The sequence below is a fragment of the Jaculus jaculus genome, chromosome 3, assembly GCF_020740685.1.
Source record: "Jaculus jaculus isolate mJacJac1 chromosome 3, mJacJac1.mat.Y.cur, whole genome shotgun sequence".
Classification (NCBI taxonomy): Eukaryota; Metazoa; Chordata; class Mammalia; order Rodentia; family Dipodidae; genus Jaculus; species Jaculus jaculus.
Window position 1 is genome coordinate 75,410,380 of NC_059104.1, and position 17,401 is coordinate 75,427,780.

At 48.8% G+C, this 17,401-nt stretch overlaps 1 protein-coding gene and 1 long non-coding RNA gene across 8 annotated transcripts in view; one reads left to right on the forward strand and one right to left on the reverse strand.

The window, feature by feature from the left end:
* Positions 1-572: 572 nt before the first annotated feature.
* On the reverse strand, positions 573-1,591 carry LOC123459350. Its single transcript, XR_006636238.1, has 2 exons — positions 1,260-1,591; positions 573-742 (listed from the first exon to the last, which is right to left on the reverse strand). It is a non-coding gene; the product is annotated as an uncharacterized LOC123459350 (long non-coding RNA).
* Positions 1,592-1,807: 216 nt separating this feature from the next.
* Positions 1,808-17,401, forward strand: part of B3gat1 (beta-1,3-glucuronyltransferase 1) — a 29,390-nt gene continuing 13,796 nt past the window's right edge. The window contains exons 1-2 of one of the 7 annotated variants that reach the window (XM_045145496.1): positions 1,809-2,073; positions 12,467-12,564. The gene's annotated coding sequence lies outside the window, so the exon portion shown is untranslated. Of the gene's footprint in view, positions 2,074-12,250; positions 12,573-17,401 lie in introns of those variants that run through there. The other 6 variants (XM_045145499.1, XM_045145497.1, XM_045145501.1 and 3 more) reach the window with 6 other exon arrangements.

Genomic DNA, 17,401 nt, shown 5'->3' on the forward strand with positions numbered 1-17,401 from the left:
CTGGTCCATCTTGTCCAGTTCCTATGAGCCAGTGATGCACCTTGCAGAGCACCTACAGAGGGCATCTGATGGCCAATCTCACTGAATCGGAGGGAATCTTGACTGCTTGCTGAAAGACCTGTCTTATTACCAAAGAGATGACCCCAGAGGACAATCTTTGGTTAGGTTATGATACAGGAATTGGGGTCCCTTGCCAATGCACCAATATGATACAGGAATTGGGGTATCTTTGAGAGTGACATAGGCTTTCTCAGTTCTTGGTTAGGCTGTAAGCAAGGAGTTAGGTTGCTAGATTGTCATGGTCACACAAAACATCCACCAAATCAGTGGCCACAAGGTGCTTGTCTTATGAATCCAAAGAATTAAAATCCACAGACGAGGGCTGAAGAGATGGCTTAGTGGTTAAAGCACTTGCTGGCAAAGCCAAAGGACCCATGTCCGATTCCCCAGTACCCACATAAAGCCAGATGCACAAAGTGGTGCATGTGTCTAAAGTTCAAGAGGCCTTGGCATGCCCATTTTCTTCCTCTCCCTCTACCCCTCAAATAAATAAAAATCCACGGACCAGAGGGTGAAATTTAGATAGATTTTATTACTGATAGAATGAAAAAGAAGGAAAGAAGGCAAGTCTTCTGTATAACAGGAGAGGGCTTCTGGAAATGGAAAAGCACTCTAGAGATCCAGGACACAACCGCCAGGGTCCTGACCTCAGGTGTTGGTGAGGACCAGCAGGAGTCTAAGGCTGTGGCAAGACAAAATAGCACTTAGAAACCGTCCTCTAGTTGGCTGCATTGCCTCTGCACACAAACCCATAAACCCATGTACAGTTGTGCACACATGCAGGCTGACACTACTCCCACATCACACCGCCTTACCCAGCTATGCAGGCTCTGCACACAAATACACGCATGTGCATACGTGTACGCTGTAGCACTATGCATATCACAATACCATCACCCAGTTCCAGGGGCTCTGGAGCGAAGGTCTGTCTGCCCTACAGGCATACCACATTGACCAGCTCAGGATGCCTCTGCATCCCGCAGTGCCTCCTGCCTCCTCAGAATGGCCAGTGCAGGGATGGGGGAAGGGAGTAGAGTCCCTCAGCAGCTCCACATTTCTTTAGGTGGAGCCTAGTGCCTACTGGTGAGGCCATCCCAGCAGCTCCTGAGGACCCCGGCTCCACTCCATGCAAGTAACCCTAGGTAGATACCCCAGGCCCTTTCACTCCCAGGCGTCCAAAGCCAAGGAGAGGGCCTTACCCTTCTTTCTCTCCAGCTTTGTCTCTTGGTCCCAGAAACCGCTCCCCAACAGCCCAGCCCGGAAACAATCCCCCTTTGAGAGAGGATACCAAGCTGGACGCCTGCAGCCAGGGCGGAGGGATGGACACGGGGTGGGCTGGGCGTGTGAGCAGGCCCCTGCTTTAACTCCCACAAGCCGAGTTCGGGGTGAGCTGGGCCTCGCCCGCAGACGCCCCCGCACCCTAAGCCTGGCCAGCTCCGCGTAGAGGGTGGCAGCGGGGCCGGAGGTGATACCAGTCTCGGAGAGGGGTCTCGGAGTCGCCGCCTCAGGCCGCGAGGTTGGCACCGACCGTGACGGCGCGGAGCCCGCGGGCAGCTCGCGCCCGCGCCCGCGCTCGCAGGGCGGGGGCGGGGCGGGGGCGGGGCGGGAGGCGCTGTCACAGCCGTGGTCGCACCGCGCATCCGCGGCCGCCGCCAGCGCCGAGGGCACCGCGCGCCGGCGGGTTCTCTGGGTTCCGGCCGCGCGCTCCGCCGCCCCGCGCCCCCGCTCCTGGCATCTCGGGGTGCCGCGCCCCACCTCCCGCTCGCTCCCGGGCTCCCGGACCCATCCTCGCTGAGCCCCTTAGGAACCGAGCCGGGCCAGCGGGGCCGGGCCGGGGCTGCGGGCGAGTGGGCCCGTGGCTATGAAGTGGCCCCCGAGGGCGCAGAGCCCGAAAACCCCCCGGGAAGGAAACGCACGCCGCCCTGGGCATCAGCCTGGGGACGCCGGAGCCGGGGCGTAGGGCCGCCGCCCGCGATGGACCGCGCCTGGGACGCTTCTGTCTCGCAGCCGCAGGTCAGTGTCCCGCCGCGAGCACAGAGCCCCTTTATGCGTCCCCATCAGTACCCACGCCATGTCGGCCCGAGAGCGCGCGCCGCCTGTGCGCGCGCGCGTGTGTGGTGTATGTGTGGTGTGCTCAGTCGGGGCAGTGGGGGCAGTGGGGCTGGTAGGGCCTGTCGCTGAGGGTTTGTGAAATAAAATCTGGACGCTGCCTGCCCCATTCGACCTGGATGACGGAGAGAGCTGGTTCCTAGCAGCTTGTCACAACTGGCCCCACTCTCGCCCTTTGTCCCCTGCCACCCCAGCAGGTGGTTTCTGTTGGTCCACTGGATAAATCTGGGGCCAGGACCCCTTCCTCGCCCCCATGTACTGCCCGATACATCTCTGCTCACCACCAGTTACCCTAACCACTAGGCAATTCCACTAGGGTGTTGACAAATTAATCCTTTTCAGGGAAGCCAAGGTCCACAGCTTTTCTGGGGGTGTTGAGCTGATATTGAGAGTATTGAGTATTGAGACCTTGAGTGCAGCAAAAAGAAAGAAGGCAAGACCAGTTTACCACCCACCTCTGTATACTTGAGCATGCAAGTTCAGAAAAGGAAACTGAGTTGAGGCAAGAAAAAAAAAAAGCCTGCAGATCCAACAGTTTCAGAGAAAGCCTCCTACCATGCTGCTCAGATCAGGATCCACTGTTCCCCTTAGGCACATATAAACTTGGTCTTGACCCTTTTCTCTCCCAGCCAGACCTATTTGCAGCCATGCACTGCTTGATGGTTTGTACAAGCTGAAGCTCAGGGGCTTCCCAAAAGCTTTTTCTGACAGTGGCTTCCCCTAGGCATGTATGGGGACCAGTTTGGGTAGGATACCCAGGGGTACTTTGAGGTTGTACTATCTGTCATACACTGTTTCAAAGGACTGAGGTTGACATCCTCATGCCTAGCATAGACAATGTGATGTGTGGTTTTGGTTATGTGTGGAAATAGCAGACACACAGCTCTTGTGGGTCTGTTGCTCCTGGGTTTTCTTTCTTTTTTTTAATTAATTAATTTATTTATTTGAGAGCGACAGACACAGAGAGAAAGACAGATAGAGGGGGAGAGAGAGAATGGGCGCGCCAGGGCTTCCAGCCTCTGCAAACGAACTCCAGACGCGTGCGCCCCCTTGTGCATCTGGCTAACGTGGGACCTGGAGAACCGAGCCTCGAACCGGGGTCCTTAGGCTTCACAGGCAAGCGCTTAACCGCTAAGCCATCTCTCCAGCCCGCTCCTGGGTTTTCTAAGAGCTTACATTTCCCTACTTCTGTCAAGAGTCACTACAGGGCTGAGACACTTCCTTCCAGAATCTGATCAGTTGGTAGCCATTATTGACCTTGCTTGGACAAAACATCACATCTTCTCTTTTTCACATGGAATGAAGACCCTTCCCTATGAGGCCCTCAAAAAGATCTCCCATTCTGTGCAGTCAGTACCTAGCACCCAAGAAGGTTCTAGAGTTGCATGCCATTCTTCTCAACTATCAGTGGGAGCAAAAAATGCTTGCTAGGATGGTAGAACTAGGAGGGTGAATGCATTTGTGCCCTACATACTATGGGGACAAGAACCCTAAGGCTCCCTAGGTGCTTGGTGCTTATCCCATGCACAAGCATTAACTCCCATGAGCTTGGTTGGATAGGCAGATATGTGCTCCTGAATGAGCAGAACCTTGGATGTTCCACCTAAAGCCTGAGGGGGCTCCAGCACAAAGGAGGAAGGCCATTTCTTCCATTCAGGCTTCTGGATAGATTTGGAATCCCCTATAGTAGTTTTTAGGGGAGAGAACCAATCCTCCTGTGTTTTCATGGTCTGAAGCCCAGACAAACTGAGGCTAGTAGGGAGCTGTACAAGAGTAAGACCAACATTGAGGAGGATGTACTAACCAGGGAAATGGGCTCTGGGTTAGGGAGTCTGGTGGGTCTACGTGACAGGAAAGCAGAAATAAATTGCCAGGGTGCTCCTTTCAGTGAGAACTGGAGGAGAGGCAAGGCTTCAGCAAATGGAGAAACCAGAGCCCGTGACCAGCAATGACAGTGAGACCTCAGAAAAAGGCACAGCAAGAAAGTTAGGGCAGGCAAAGCCATCCTGTGTAAGTCACCAGCCTTCTGAAATTGTCATTCACCTTTCTTGCTAGAAGCCCTTCTGTGGAGCTGCTGGACAGTTTACTGAGGAATGCCCTGATGGATAGACTGTGCTATGTAGAGTAAAATGTTCAGGGATTTTTGAAAGAAACTCTCCTGCTGTGGTAACCCCTTGTTCTCTGGACTAGTCACTTTGTAGCCCTAATTTACCCCACCTGGTTCTGAAATGCAGTGTGCTGGAGGAGGCAGAGCCTGGGAAAGCCTGACACCTCTGAAGAAAGAGAAGAAACCTTCTCTACACTGTGCCTTCCACACCAGGCCTGTAGGCAAGAAAATCCTTGGAGATATTCCCTGAAGGCTCGTAAAATGACATGGACATAGTACAGAAGGAACAGTCCTCCAGCCAGGCTACCTGAGGTCCCATATGCTAGTCCCTTTATCAACTGTTGAGTAGACTTTGGGGAGAAAGAACCCTCTGGGTCCTGGTTTCCTGAAAGTGTAAATTGGGGAACCCTCATCTCAACAGACTGCTTTACAGTAAAAATGCTATGAATGTTAATTTAACTTATTTTATACATTCTTCTGCCTACCCACTACTCTCCTGGAACCTGAACTGCTCTAGAACTGATAGCTGCAGGGCTCTGGCCTGGCAAGCCCTGACTGATTGCATTCACACTTACACCATGTGACCTGCAAACTGAGCTGGACCCAGTCCTTTCTAGTCCACGACCAAATAACATAGAGCATCCTTCTGCTAAAGAATAGAAAGAATGATATTTTCATGTCTACTTATTTTTAATTGTAATTATCACACTTATGTCAGCTAATGGCTGTCTAAAAAATTCATGAAACTCGACCAGGCATGGTGGTGCACACCTTTAATCCCAGCACTCAGGAGGCAGAGGTAGGAGGATCGCAATGAGTTCGAGGCCACCCTGAGACTACATATGTAGTTAATTTCAGATCAGCCTGGACCAAAGTGAAACCCTACCTCGAACAATAAATAAATAAATAAAATCATGAAACTCACAAATACTCAGTGTACCTACAAATTATCTATGCCAAAAGAAGATAGTGGCTAGGAGTCACCCAAAATTCAGTTCACTTGGATTGACTCTGAGTACCTACTGTGTCCCAGGCTCTGCACCTGTTGATGAGGACATATTGTGTCAAACAATCCAAAATCTGTGTTTTCTATTTAGCTTTGGAAGTTTTATGTGGATTGCTCACTTTTTTTCCCCTTGCAGCTATAGCAATTTACTTTTCTAATGAGGTTTAGCTCTGGCCAATATTAAAATGAGTCTGTGCTCCCTGCACACACACAGCTGACAGCAGCACAGGGAGGCAGGCTCATCACTAAGTGCCTGGCAGGGATTAGGGCTCTGCCACTGCCCTTATAATGTACCCTGCTGGGAGCTCATAGCCAAAGCAGGACTCCTCTCTTCCTATGTGTTGGAACTGTGTAGACCAGTCGTGTGCTCATATGCAGGAGAAGGAACAAAGGTGAAGGAATGATAAAATGAAAACAAGAATGTATGGGGATCATGAGTGTTTGTATACTTTGAGACCAGGCTCCCTCAGATCACTGGCTAGCTGTGGGCTGATGGACAGAGGTCCATTGTCTTTTCTCCATGTGGCTCTTTCTTGTTTCTCGGGCAGGTGAATGATCTGGCCTCTGTGGCCAGGACCCACTCTTCAGGATTGAGACTTCTGGTATTCCTTTGACTGAATATAGTTCAGAACCTGTTAGAGCCAACACTGAATGTGGGGTGTGCTTCTTCCTCTTGCACCCAAAGGAGTCCCTCCCCATTTTAGCCACAGGTCAAGTGTTCTCGAGCCACCTATGGTCAGCGGCGTCCATATTGGACAAGATAGAAACAAAAGCAGCCTAGAAAGTTAAAACCAACAGCTACTGCAGCCCTTCCTCTGCACATCTATATTAGTAGGGGATGGTCCTTAAAGCCACACTAGCTTTTCTTGGACTCAGACCCTAGCTGTTCTCTTTTCTAGCCCATGGCTTTCAATTTCTCATCCCTAAAATGGGGGCAATAATAAGATGCTAAGGGAGTGAGTCATCATAGTTCATCATAATAATCATGCAGAATGCACAGTAACTGGTGCTTCTGTGGTTTTTTATTTGAAAATAGAAAGCAATTTATATTCTTCATTTACTTAACAATCCACTGATGCATTTACTGAGCAGCTCTGGGTCAGGCTGTCTGCCATTGGCACATGACCTTGACTCCAGTGCTAACCCCTCCAGAACCTTTATTTCCTCACCTGTGGTGGAGTGTGGCTCAGAAGATAAATGTGTCCTTACTTTAAACAAATACTGCTAGATAAGAAGGGGATGCACTTGCTACCTGGAAGTGGGAGAGATGAAAATTCTGTTTCATTGGAACAGTTCTCACACAAATTTCCTAAGCCTGTAGGTTTGAAATAACCCTGAGGTCAGCTGATACAGCATCTTTCTGACTGGAGATGCAGAGATTTAAAGGGCTTTTCCTGGTCTTCAAAGGAGCAAAGCTAGGAGATGTGGTCCTGAGTTCCATAAAGGGCAGCAGCTAGGGAGGCCCTTGCTGGACAAGACTCAATTTTCACCTACCCAGCTGACTGTGCAATACAGCTCCATCCAGGTAATGATCTCAGCTGACGGCAACTCACTGTGTGACAGAACTTTGTGAGATGTCTGTTTCCTCATCTAAAATACAAAGGGCATGGGAAAATGACACCAATTATCCTCTCTACAGAATTCCAGGGACTGACCCCTTAGAGGTGTAAAGAGAGAGCAGACTGAGCTGAGGAACAAGAACTTACCAACAGACTCATGTAGCAGTGCCCTGGCCTGCCTGGCCCTCCAGGCTTCTCCAGGCAATGGCTTTTGTGACTCAAGGCTGTTTCTTCCTTTCTGCAGATATGGGAACAGGTGTCCACAATGGTCCACTCTTATCTAATGCTACACAGTGGCTCAGTGCCTCCTCCCAGATTGTGCCCAAATCCTCTCACACCTTGTTCTCCCTCTGATTAAGTGGTCTGTCCTCTTAATGAACAGAGGTACATGAGCTGTCAGAGCATTCCGAAGCATAAGGTCTGGTTCTGAGGCAGTCCTGCTTCTCTTGGCCCAGATCTACAAGTATCTGATTGGGGATCATTTTTCTATACTCCAAAGTTCGTAGGATCCTCCTCAGCCACCTCCCATCACCATGTCCTGACACCCTTTCAGAACAGAGCTGCTTCCAGAGATGTTAGTTCTAGAAGCATCTTCCCCTGAAATGTGTGATAAGTGGAACAGCACACACAGCAGCAAAGAGGGTCTTGTGTTTTGGAGAGACCACCCTGTGGCCATCTTGGCAGATATTTGGCTCTTTCCCTCAGCACCTCTCAGTGCCTCTCACTGTCGCCCTGCCCCGTCAGTTCTCTCTGCCCTTTGTCTTCCTCATCTCATCTACAGATTTCAGAGTAGGAGTGACACTGACACAGTGAGGGCACCATGCTTGTAGTGGCCAGGGACTGGCCACCCAGCACCCACACTCCTCGGCCACCCTAGAACAGCCTTGTATTCATGAGCATCCTCTGGGCATATGATTTTCTTTCTCCATCAGAATTTCTGAACTTAAGCTGACATATTGCATTCCTAACTCGTCACTTGTTGATATAACTTCTCCTCTTCATAATTCTCCCTCTCACTCTCTCAAAGCAAGCTTTCTACTACTGCATCTTTTTACCTTACCCAGGCTGCTGCATGTGAGTGTGCATTCCTCCAAGGGATACACACCTCACACATACCCTGTGCTGGCTTCCTCATGGTGATCCTCCTAAGTAACAGCCAGAAAGGTGCTGCTGCAGCAAACCTGTGACCATGTAGGATGCTCAGGCCAGTCCTGCTTCAGAAGAAGCTGGCTACACCTAATTCTCTCAAGCTATTACCCTTTGGGGTCATCCTTGTGGGCCATGTCTAAATGGACAGTGTACATAGCAAGCTCCATTTTACTAATTATGATAAAAAACAAATAACATATTTCCTATCTTAACAATTTTAAGTGTAGTCTTCAGTAATCACACATTGTTGTGCAACAGCTCTGCAGAATTGTTTTATCTTACAAATTGGAAACTTTATACTTAATTAAACACTACCACCCTAGCCCCTTGCTTGCATCTTACTCCTCATATGAGTAGAATCTTACACTGTTTGTTCTTTTGTGACTGGTTCATTTTACTTCTCGGAATGTGTTTAAGGTTCATCTGTGTTGTACCACTTGTCAGATTGTCCTTCCTTTGTAAGGCTAAATAACACTCCACTATATGCACAGCCATATTTTATGCATCTGGTCAGTAGGTGAACAAGTTCTTTTCTGCCTGGCCATGGAGTATAAAGTGCTGGAACAATGGTGAATTCTCCCCACTTTCCCTTGCTGATCTGGGGATGACTCAGTAGATACATTTGAACATAAAGAAAAGCTCCATACCAGGTGCCATGGGAACACAGAGCAGGAAAGAGGTCCATTTTATATGGTACCTAGTCAGATCTCTGTTTTCTCCCTTAACCCAACATTCTTTGCTTCCTGGGCATCCTTTCCCCCAGGCTAAATGTGGCCTGCCTAGCCCCAGTGCCTGGGCAGCTCAGCAGGTAAGGGATGCACATAGGGAAGAGCCTCCCACACAGACATCCTGGCCATGGAGATATCAATGTCCTGTGCCAAACTCTCCCCACCCTGCTGCCTTCTTGGGGTCCTGAGAGTAAAATCTGCCTGCTACTTGAAGAATCATTGCCTGGGCCAGGAGCCTGGGGGACCTGAAGACAAGTCTGCTTTGGGCGTGTGCTTTTGTGATGTTCAGGCTCCATCTCAGGGAGGTAATCAGTAACACATTGCCACCCTGCAGCTTGTCATGTGATATACGGTCCATAAACACAGAGATAGTGTCAGCATAATCTCCACCTGTGGGACTGAGATTTAAGGCTCCCTCCATCTATCACAGCCACACCTGCTGTGTGTGCAGGGAGGTGCACATGCAAGCTGCTCACCCTGCCTCATAGGTATTTGTAGGCAATGCTCACCCAAACCCTGCAAGTCCATCACATTAACTGTTTCCAGTCAGTAAGATTAGCTGATGGTACAGGGCAGGTATACCAGAGGAGTTGGAGAGCCTCAACTCTGGGCAGTAGCAGAACCTCAGAGTTAGGAAGTGGCAAAAATGAAGTTCCCAGAAATTTGTATCCAGGGGTGAAAGGGCAAGAAATGATCTTGTCCAGGAATCTATGGCCCTAGAGCCATACTGGTGTGTTTCAGTGCCCTGAAACGAGAGAGTAGTTGGATGTCTCAGAGGTTAGGGTTGCAGGATTAGCCTGTATAGGGACAGGAGAAGGAAGACACAGTCTTTGATGAGTCTCAGAGAACCAGGGCTCCACTGTCATCTGGTCTTCAGTTCTAAGCCTCAGTTGTGCAACCTGAAAAAGCAGCATACCTCCTAAGATAGCTGGACCAAGACTGTGAGGGAGAATGTGTAGAACAGGGCTGTATACACTGCAAAGGGCCTGTAAGGAGAGCCTTCTGGGAACAGAAGCAAGTAGAACCAGGGCCAGAGTGCTTCCCCACACATGAGCCACCTCTCATCCGAGGCCATCTTCATTAATTATGTTATTGCATGCCAATAGGCCTATACTCCCAAGAGCCCAAGTCTCTGCATCACCTATTACTAGAGAAAAAGAACTTGCTAATAAGCAACCCAAAGGGCAGTCGCTGCTGATCCTTGATGGAACTGAAGTGTTCTCCTCTCCATCTTGCCAAAGCTTCTATTCTGTGTCTGGCCCAGGGCCTTGGGGCAAATGAAACCCAGCAAGTGGACAGCAGTTTACAGGGCAAGGCCTCTTGTAACATGGGCATCTTGGATGCTTGGGCATGACAAAGTGAGACCAAGAAAGGCTGTAGAGTGTGGAAAACAGTATTGTGAGGCACAAAGTTCAGGGCCATCTCACCTTGCCAACACCCTCACCCAGGAATAGCACCAAGGGAAAATGAGGCAAAAAGTGCCCTTGAATGACATCAGAGTAGGAAGGGCTATGGGAATAAAACTGGTATTAGCTGACCACCCTCCCTCGGGACACCCAGCTCTGCCCCAGCCAAAGAGGCTCTGCACACTGTTTTAGCTTACTCAAGGTTCAGACACTTAGTTCCAGGGCAAGACCCACCTTCTGACTGATTTGGTCCCAGTCCCCAGGACTTATAAGGATCCAATAAGTAGGCACTTGTGCCAGGTTCAACCCTGTGAGTGGGTACCCTCACACAACCAACCATGTAAAACTTTTATTGCAACCAGTGCTTAGCAACCAGGCACAGCCAGGGTCATCTTGTCTTGACAGTGTGATAAGGAAAAGGAGGTGCTCTTCCCAGCCTCCAAATCCCAGGATGTTAGGGGTACTGCAGTATTTCTAGGTTCTGGACCTCTCTGACTCTGTTGGTACACAGCAGCCTGGAAGAGGAAGTGACAGGCCCTCATAGCCAGCTGCCCACAAGGATCTTTCTGCTGCTCTTTCATTCACAGCTGCACCCCTGCTAGCCCCTGCTGCCTGCTGGTAGCAAAACAGGATTAGTCTCTCAAAGCAGGTACCCTGTGGTACCCAATAGGTGTTCACTAGTTGGAGGTGAGCGACACCCACAGAGGTCCCAAACAGCCCACAGGCCTCTCACAGACACTAAAGCTTGCAGTTAACTGAGTAGGAAAAGTCTCTAAAATAAGAAAGAACTCAGATAAAAAGCATTTTGCTATAGCTCTATGTGGAGTTTGAGGGCAGAGCTAAGATCCTGGTGTGGCCTCTATTAAGCACTAGGATGAAACTCACTGCCAGTTCTGTGCCTTCTTCAGTGAGCAAGGAGAGGTGGGGCAGGTGAAAGATGTGAGGGTGCTTCTAATAGGAGCAAGTCAGACTTGCTTATTCGCAGAGCTCATAATGTGAAAGGAGAAACAGTCATTTGGGTTTGCCAACTCATAAATGTTGAACATGGGCAGGGTTAGAGACCTACCTTGAGAGGGGCAGTGGAAGAAATACCTATCTTCACTCAGTACTCACTCACATACCCAGGATGTGCACAAGGGTTGGTAATGGGCCCTGGTTCAGGAGCCTGATGCCCACTGTTCTCCAGTATGGTCAAAGAATCGACCTGTGGTTGATTCAATGGCTCCTCTGAAAAAGTTTTACCACCTGATCACACCTTCAAACCTGCCCTACTTTGGATAAAATAATCATAAGGCCACACAAGATGAACCAAGAGCAGGGGAGTCTTAGCTGCCATCTGAGCATGCATCTTAAGCACCCAACCAGGAGGAACTCTCTTTGCCCTTGCCACTGAGCTAGAGGGGTAAACCAGTCAGCCTTAGGCAAATGACTGCCCCAGAAGGAAAGCAGCAGCAGACCTTGGTGAAGAGCGATATAACAGTATCACACTGCTGATCACTGGACATTTGTGAAACCCCTTGTGCCTCAGTTTCTTCATGTATAACAAAGACAGAGCTTTGGGATTATAAGGTCAATGATTACCTGAGTTAACTAATGTGGCAATGTTTTAGAATCCAAACACTATGAAGTGTGAGCCATTAGCAGTAGTGTTTATTTGGGGACATGCCTCCTACCCAGGCACTACAGAAAGAGCAAGCTCTCATCCCACCCATAGTCCTAAATGTGAGCATTGGATGTGTATTACTAAACTCACATGAATGGGACAAAATACCTGATAAAAATCAGTTGAAAAGAGGAAGGTTTTATGTGGGCTTACATTTCCAAAGAGCAGAGAGAGGTCCATTGTGGTGAGTCAAAGATGGCAAGAGCAGGAAACTAGAATCACATCATCACACTAGCAGGGAGAGAACAGAAAAGTGAATGCTGAGTGGTGCTCAGCCAGCTCTCTCCTCTTCATGTAGTGCAGGACTCCAGTCCATGGAATTGGTGTCATCCACCCACAGTGAAGGTGGGTCTTCACACCTTAATTAGCCTAGTCAAGATAATTCCTTACAACATACACAGAGGCTAACCTGGTCTACATAATTCCTCACAGGTCCTGTCAAATTGATCACATAAACTATCACAGAAACCAAGGGCACCTGAGATATCTTGTCATTCCAATGGGAACATGATCATAAAAAATCTTCAAGAAGATTCTGAAGCAATAACCAAAACTGAACCATGACTGTGTGCTCTCACTCAGATTGCTGGGACTGAGCACACATGTGCATGCACATGTATGTCAAGAAGAGAGCCCTTGTCCTCCAAAAGCACTCAAGAGACATTTTGTGGTTTCCCAGCAGCCTCTTTGTGTTAGAAGAAAGAAACTGAATTATAAATACCACATCTAGAAGGGCAGGACCTGAGACACCTTTGCCAGATGACATCCCATCATGAGGTCAGTAGGTAAGAGGGGAAAGGGATTCAGTGGCCAAACTGATACTGAGACTTCTAATGCCCAGGGTCTATGACAGCCCACTCAGGTGCGGGTACCCAGCCCTAGCATGCAAAGCAATAGAAGAGACCTTGCAAAGAGGAGCACACAGGGTGGAGAACACAGCAGAGAAAAATATTTTCAGTTTAAGGGAGACTTACAAGGGCTTGGTTTGTTCCTGGAGCATCTTAACTCAGTTTACGAGCCACTTTCCCTAGAACTGGGTATGACCCTGGCTGTGGGTAGGATCAGGGCAGGTCCATTGCTGCCAGAGATCTCAGAAGTACTACCAAAAGAAGAGCAGGGACCAGGGAAGGAAGGAGGTGGCTGGGAACAGATGTGCCGCTGGTGCAATGGGATGAGGCAGAGAGCAGAGAATCTTGAGTGCCTGGAGGAATAGGCTGCTATCAGGGAAGGTGCAAAAGAGATCTGAGCAGGAACAAGTCATTAGGGTAGGCCCATGGGGGTTGGGGGAGTGGCTATTCAGAGCTGAGGGGAAGGGCAGGAGTCAGACCACTGTGGAGGCCAGAGGGCAAAGACCTGCACTAGATCAGTATTGGAAAGAGGCAGCCCCAAACCTGGGGCCGACACATATATGCTGACTCAGCAGATGCAGAAATAAGGAGGATCTGGGGACATGCCAAATAGTTCATGCTGATTTTTTTAAACTAATAACCTATCTGAGGAAGCACCACTGTATTTCCATGTCACTGTGGGGAAAAATGGAAATTTTAAAAGTCCCCTTGCTTGTAGGAGGCTTGTAGGATGCCTAGGACTTTCAACTATTGCACTTTCCCTCCATGGATCATGCTTCCTGAACACAAGATAGTAAGAGAAAGATGGGAGAGGTGATAGCAGGCCATGTTATCACCCTCAGGAGCTGTGGGCATTGAGCAAGAACTAAGGAGACCGAGAGACAGGGGAGGCCCACCTGCTGGTTGTAGGCAGATTAAGGCATTCTTCATGGTGTCTAACTCAGATGTTCATGTGTCTGTATAATCCCTTCCTCTGGGATATAGGTGGCCCCTGTCACTAGCCTGTAATCAGTAGAATTTGATAAAACAAGGCTGCCATTCCCACAGTGTCATTGTGTTTGCATTATGCCTACAGAATCTCCAATCTGCTCTATAGTCTCCTCTTGCTTGCTTGGTACAGTAAGTTTTGAGTAGGAGGGTGTTATGAGGTGCATAGGGCTCTAGAAAATAAGAAGCTGTGACCTCAGCAGGTTCTTTCAACAACCTGAGTGAGCTTGGTAGCAGATTCTTCCTTGATTAATCCCCCAAGATAAGAATTCAACCAGCCAATCACTTACATCTGCTGAGACCAAGTGAAGCCAATCCTGGACTCCTGACACAGAACTAGGCAAATGTGTGCTGTTTTAAGACCCCTATACGTGGTAATATGTTGGGTAATAATACAAATGAATAGAATTGTCTCAGGAATGGTGGCATTCTCTTCCAAACACTGGTATGGCATTCATTAGTGGCCCAGGGAAGAGGATGGGAAGAAGGAGAAAAGGGCCAAGGAGCTGGAGGAAGTGCCTCTTTCTAAAACCAAGCCTCTCTCTGACCTGAGGTTGGTCCATGGGGTTCTTTTCAGGGTCTGCTTCCCCAACTCAGCTACACAGCAGTATCTTTCCCTTGGCACCATCTTTTGTGCCCCAATTGCATGGTAGCTCTTCCCTGGAGCTCCTCCATGGGTCTGCTTCAGGTCTATCTTCTATCTTCAGGTCTGCACCAACTCCCCAGGTGTCACACCCTGTCTGTTTCTGCTCATACTGGAGAACCAAGCAGTAGACCATCTGCTTGTTTTTTTATACCTCCCCAACAAAGAGCAGGGACGTGTGATGGACACAAGACAAGGCATGGATGTTTGATCTAAGTCCTTCAACCCAGAGGCTCTGGGGTGAGTGAATAACCAATGTACAGCTGGCCAGCAGACTACTCACTGCATGACCCCAGGTGTTTTCAGGAAGCCTATCTGTTGCCAGTATTTGTTCTATCTAAATTTTTGTCATGAACTACAAAGAACTTGTACTTGCAAAGAACTATGCTAAAACAAAACTCAGTTTCATTTTTCACAAAATCATAATCCAAATCCAGTGCAAAGGCTATTTCTAGAAAAGAGAAACAAAGGAATTACCCAAAAATATTCATTGAATCATATTTTTTGTACATTGTTGGACTCAAAGCAAAGCAAAGTATAAGAGTATTATTTACACCAAATCTGGGCTGATGTAATACTTACTTATGCCTGGAGTCCTCAACTAGATTTCCCAGCTGGAAGGAAACAAGATGATGGGAGATCTGGACTCCATGCAGCCCTTCCTATCAAAGCGACCACAGTGCCAGCTGGCAGGAGTCAGGCTCCAAGGCAGGCTGCTGGTCCAGGCCTTCCTCTCCTCCTCAGGCAGAGGGAGGAGTCTTGGGAGCTTCATAGCTTCTTGCAGAGGAGAAAGAAGTCTTTAGAAGTTAGGCCCAAGAGTAGACCAAGCAAGCCAGAAACAATCTATAGAAAGAAGGCAGCCTGAGCATGAGAGGCAGCAACAGAATCCATGACCCGGCCTATATCTCACACTGGGGGTTGAGCCCATTATATAGCCTCTCTAAGCCCCATGTCCTCTTATGAAAAATGAGAGGAAAGTCTCCCTGCCTTTCACAGAGCTATTATGACCAAAGGGCTAGACTTTGTAAAAATGGACACACCACTGAGCCAGTGTAGGATTTAGCATGGAACCTTTGAAGAACTCCTTTCCCTTCCCTCTGGTCCTCCCCTATGAGTGAAGAGCAGGATATCCTAAAGGCCCCCTATATAATTTGGGGGATGGCACATGGGGCAGAGCTCATGTCTCTGTCCTGCCCACCTCTACCCCAGGAAGAGCTGTGTGGGACCAGTGCAGCAGTGCTGTGGGCTGGAGCCCTGGGGCTGGGTTAATGAGGTATGGATTAACTGGGCTGCAAGCTGATTAGCTCTGGCACCAGGCTTTTCCTGAGCAGTGCCTGCAGAATCAATACTAATCCCTTGATCCTATTAGGGGCTCCTGTAGATCTCTGGGACAAAGTCTGTGTCTCCCTCTTCCTGGAAAGGGTCCTGTCCAGAGTAAGGGTAGATGGCCAACATACCCCCTCGCATTACCTTTTTCACAGTTCTCCCTCATCCTTCCTTTTTTGTGCCACCTTCCTCTCTCATGTTCAGAGGACCAAGGGCCTTCCTAGTCATCCTGATTCCCCCGCTTCTCCTAAGAGTCTGGTTGTGACCCTGTACACAGACTTACTCCTTCCATGAGTCTCCAGGGCTCAGTCTCACGTTTCTGGTTATGTTCATATTCTTCTGTACATAAACAAATGGTGTTTTGTCTATTATTTATTTACTACTTTTTAATTTATGGCAGTGGGGACTAAGCCTAAGGCCTCCTGCAAATTAGGCAGTTACTTTACCACTAAGAGCCACAACCAAACCAACCCAGCAGAAGTTTTCTTCAGCCATTCCTCAATCAGATTCAGTGAAATGCCTAATGTACTCCATTCCAAAAAGCACACTGACTGCAGCCAGTACCTGTAAGGTACCAGGCATGGTTTCCTGCTCACTGAGGCCAAACCCATGTTTCACCACGTATACAGTGTCAGAAACATGTCCTCCACCTGTTTATAATGGTAATGCTTATAATCACATAGAGTATTATTCAAAAAAGTGTGCCCATGTTTGGTTTCTATGCAAACTAAATTGAACGTTCTCAAAAGACCCCATAAGATCAGTCAGAAAAAAAAAAAACATTCTCCAAATTGGGTGAAGATAGGCAGGAACCAGTACCAAGTGCCGTGTTTAGATTGTTCACAAGTGTCCCTTTAGCCCTCTAGCCATTATAGTCATCAAAGGTGTTTACTATGATGAGATTGACACTTGGAGGTCAATGCCAAAGTCCTCTCAGATGCCATCCAGCCATGGAGTAGCCTCAATTTGAAACCATAAAGTGTATTCTCTAAAAGCCGACCAGCAATGGCCATTTGGATTTTGGAAAGATGATCACATGTTCTCAATCATGGGGAAACATCAATGAAGAAACAACTGACTCTTCAAAAGCCAGTGGGGTTTTGACAATGGCTATGGGAGGATCTGGCTACATATAGTTAGTGTCCATTAGAGTCAGAAAACATGAGTCAGAACCCAGACTTAGGTGCCATTCTGTAATGGTGAAGGACAAATATCCTCCTGCTCTGGGCTCCCACAGAGGAGACTGGAGACCCCACCCAGATCCTCTTCTCCAAGAAGGACTCCAGTGGAGTCAAATCTGCCACCTCAGAGGTGGAAACCACCTCTGACCCAGACTATCAACCTTACTGGGCAGTCATTAGCACAGTGCAGCCACACTGCCCCACTATTCAGAATCCAGGAGAGGTGCAGAGCCTGGCTCCCTCCATGACCCTCTGCCTTCTCTGTGAGCCTGGAGGAACTCAAGTCCATCTGTCAGTCTGAGGCAGGCTGGAAACTCCCTGCCTGCCCTTCCCTTCCACTGCAGGACACGCTGCCAGTGTCCTCAGCTGCTACCAGCTCCTGACCTGCTCCTGGCAGGACTTCCATCTCTGTCCTGTCTTTCACCCTCTCCAGCTCCTTGCACCACTTGAGACACTTGGCTTGCTTTCTCCACCACCTTGAGCAGCTTCTCCCAAGTGACAAACTTCTTTCAGGGAATCCTGCAGCCACACACCAAGGAACCTCCTCCCCAACACCCCGGAATTAGCCTGAACCTGGCTTCCTGATCATCTCTTGCATGGTGCTGGGGCTGTGGCCAGTTGTGGGGGTG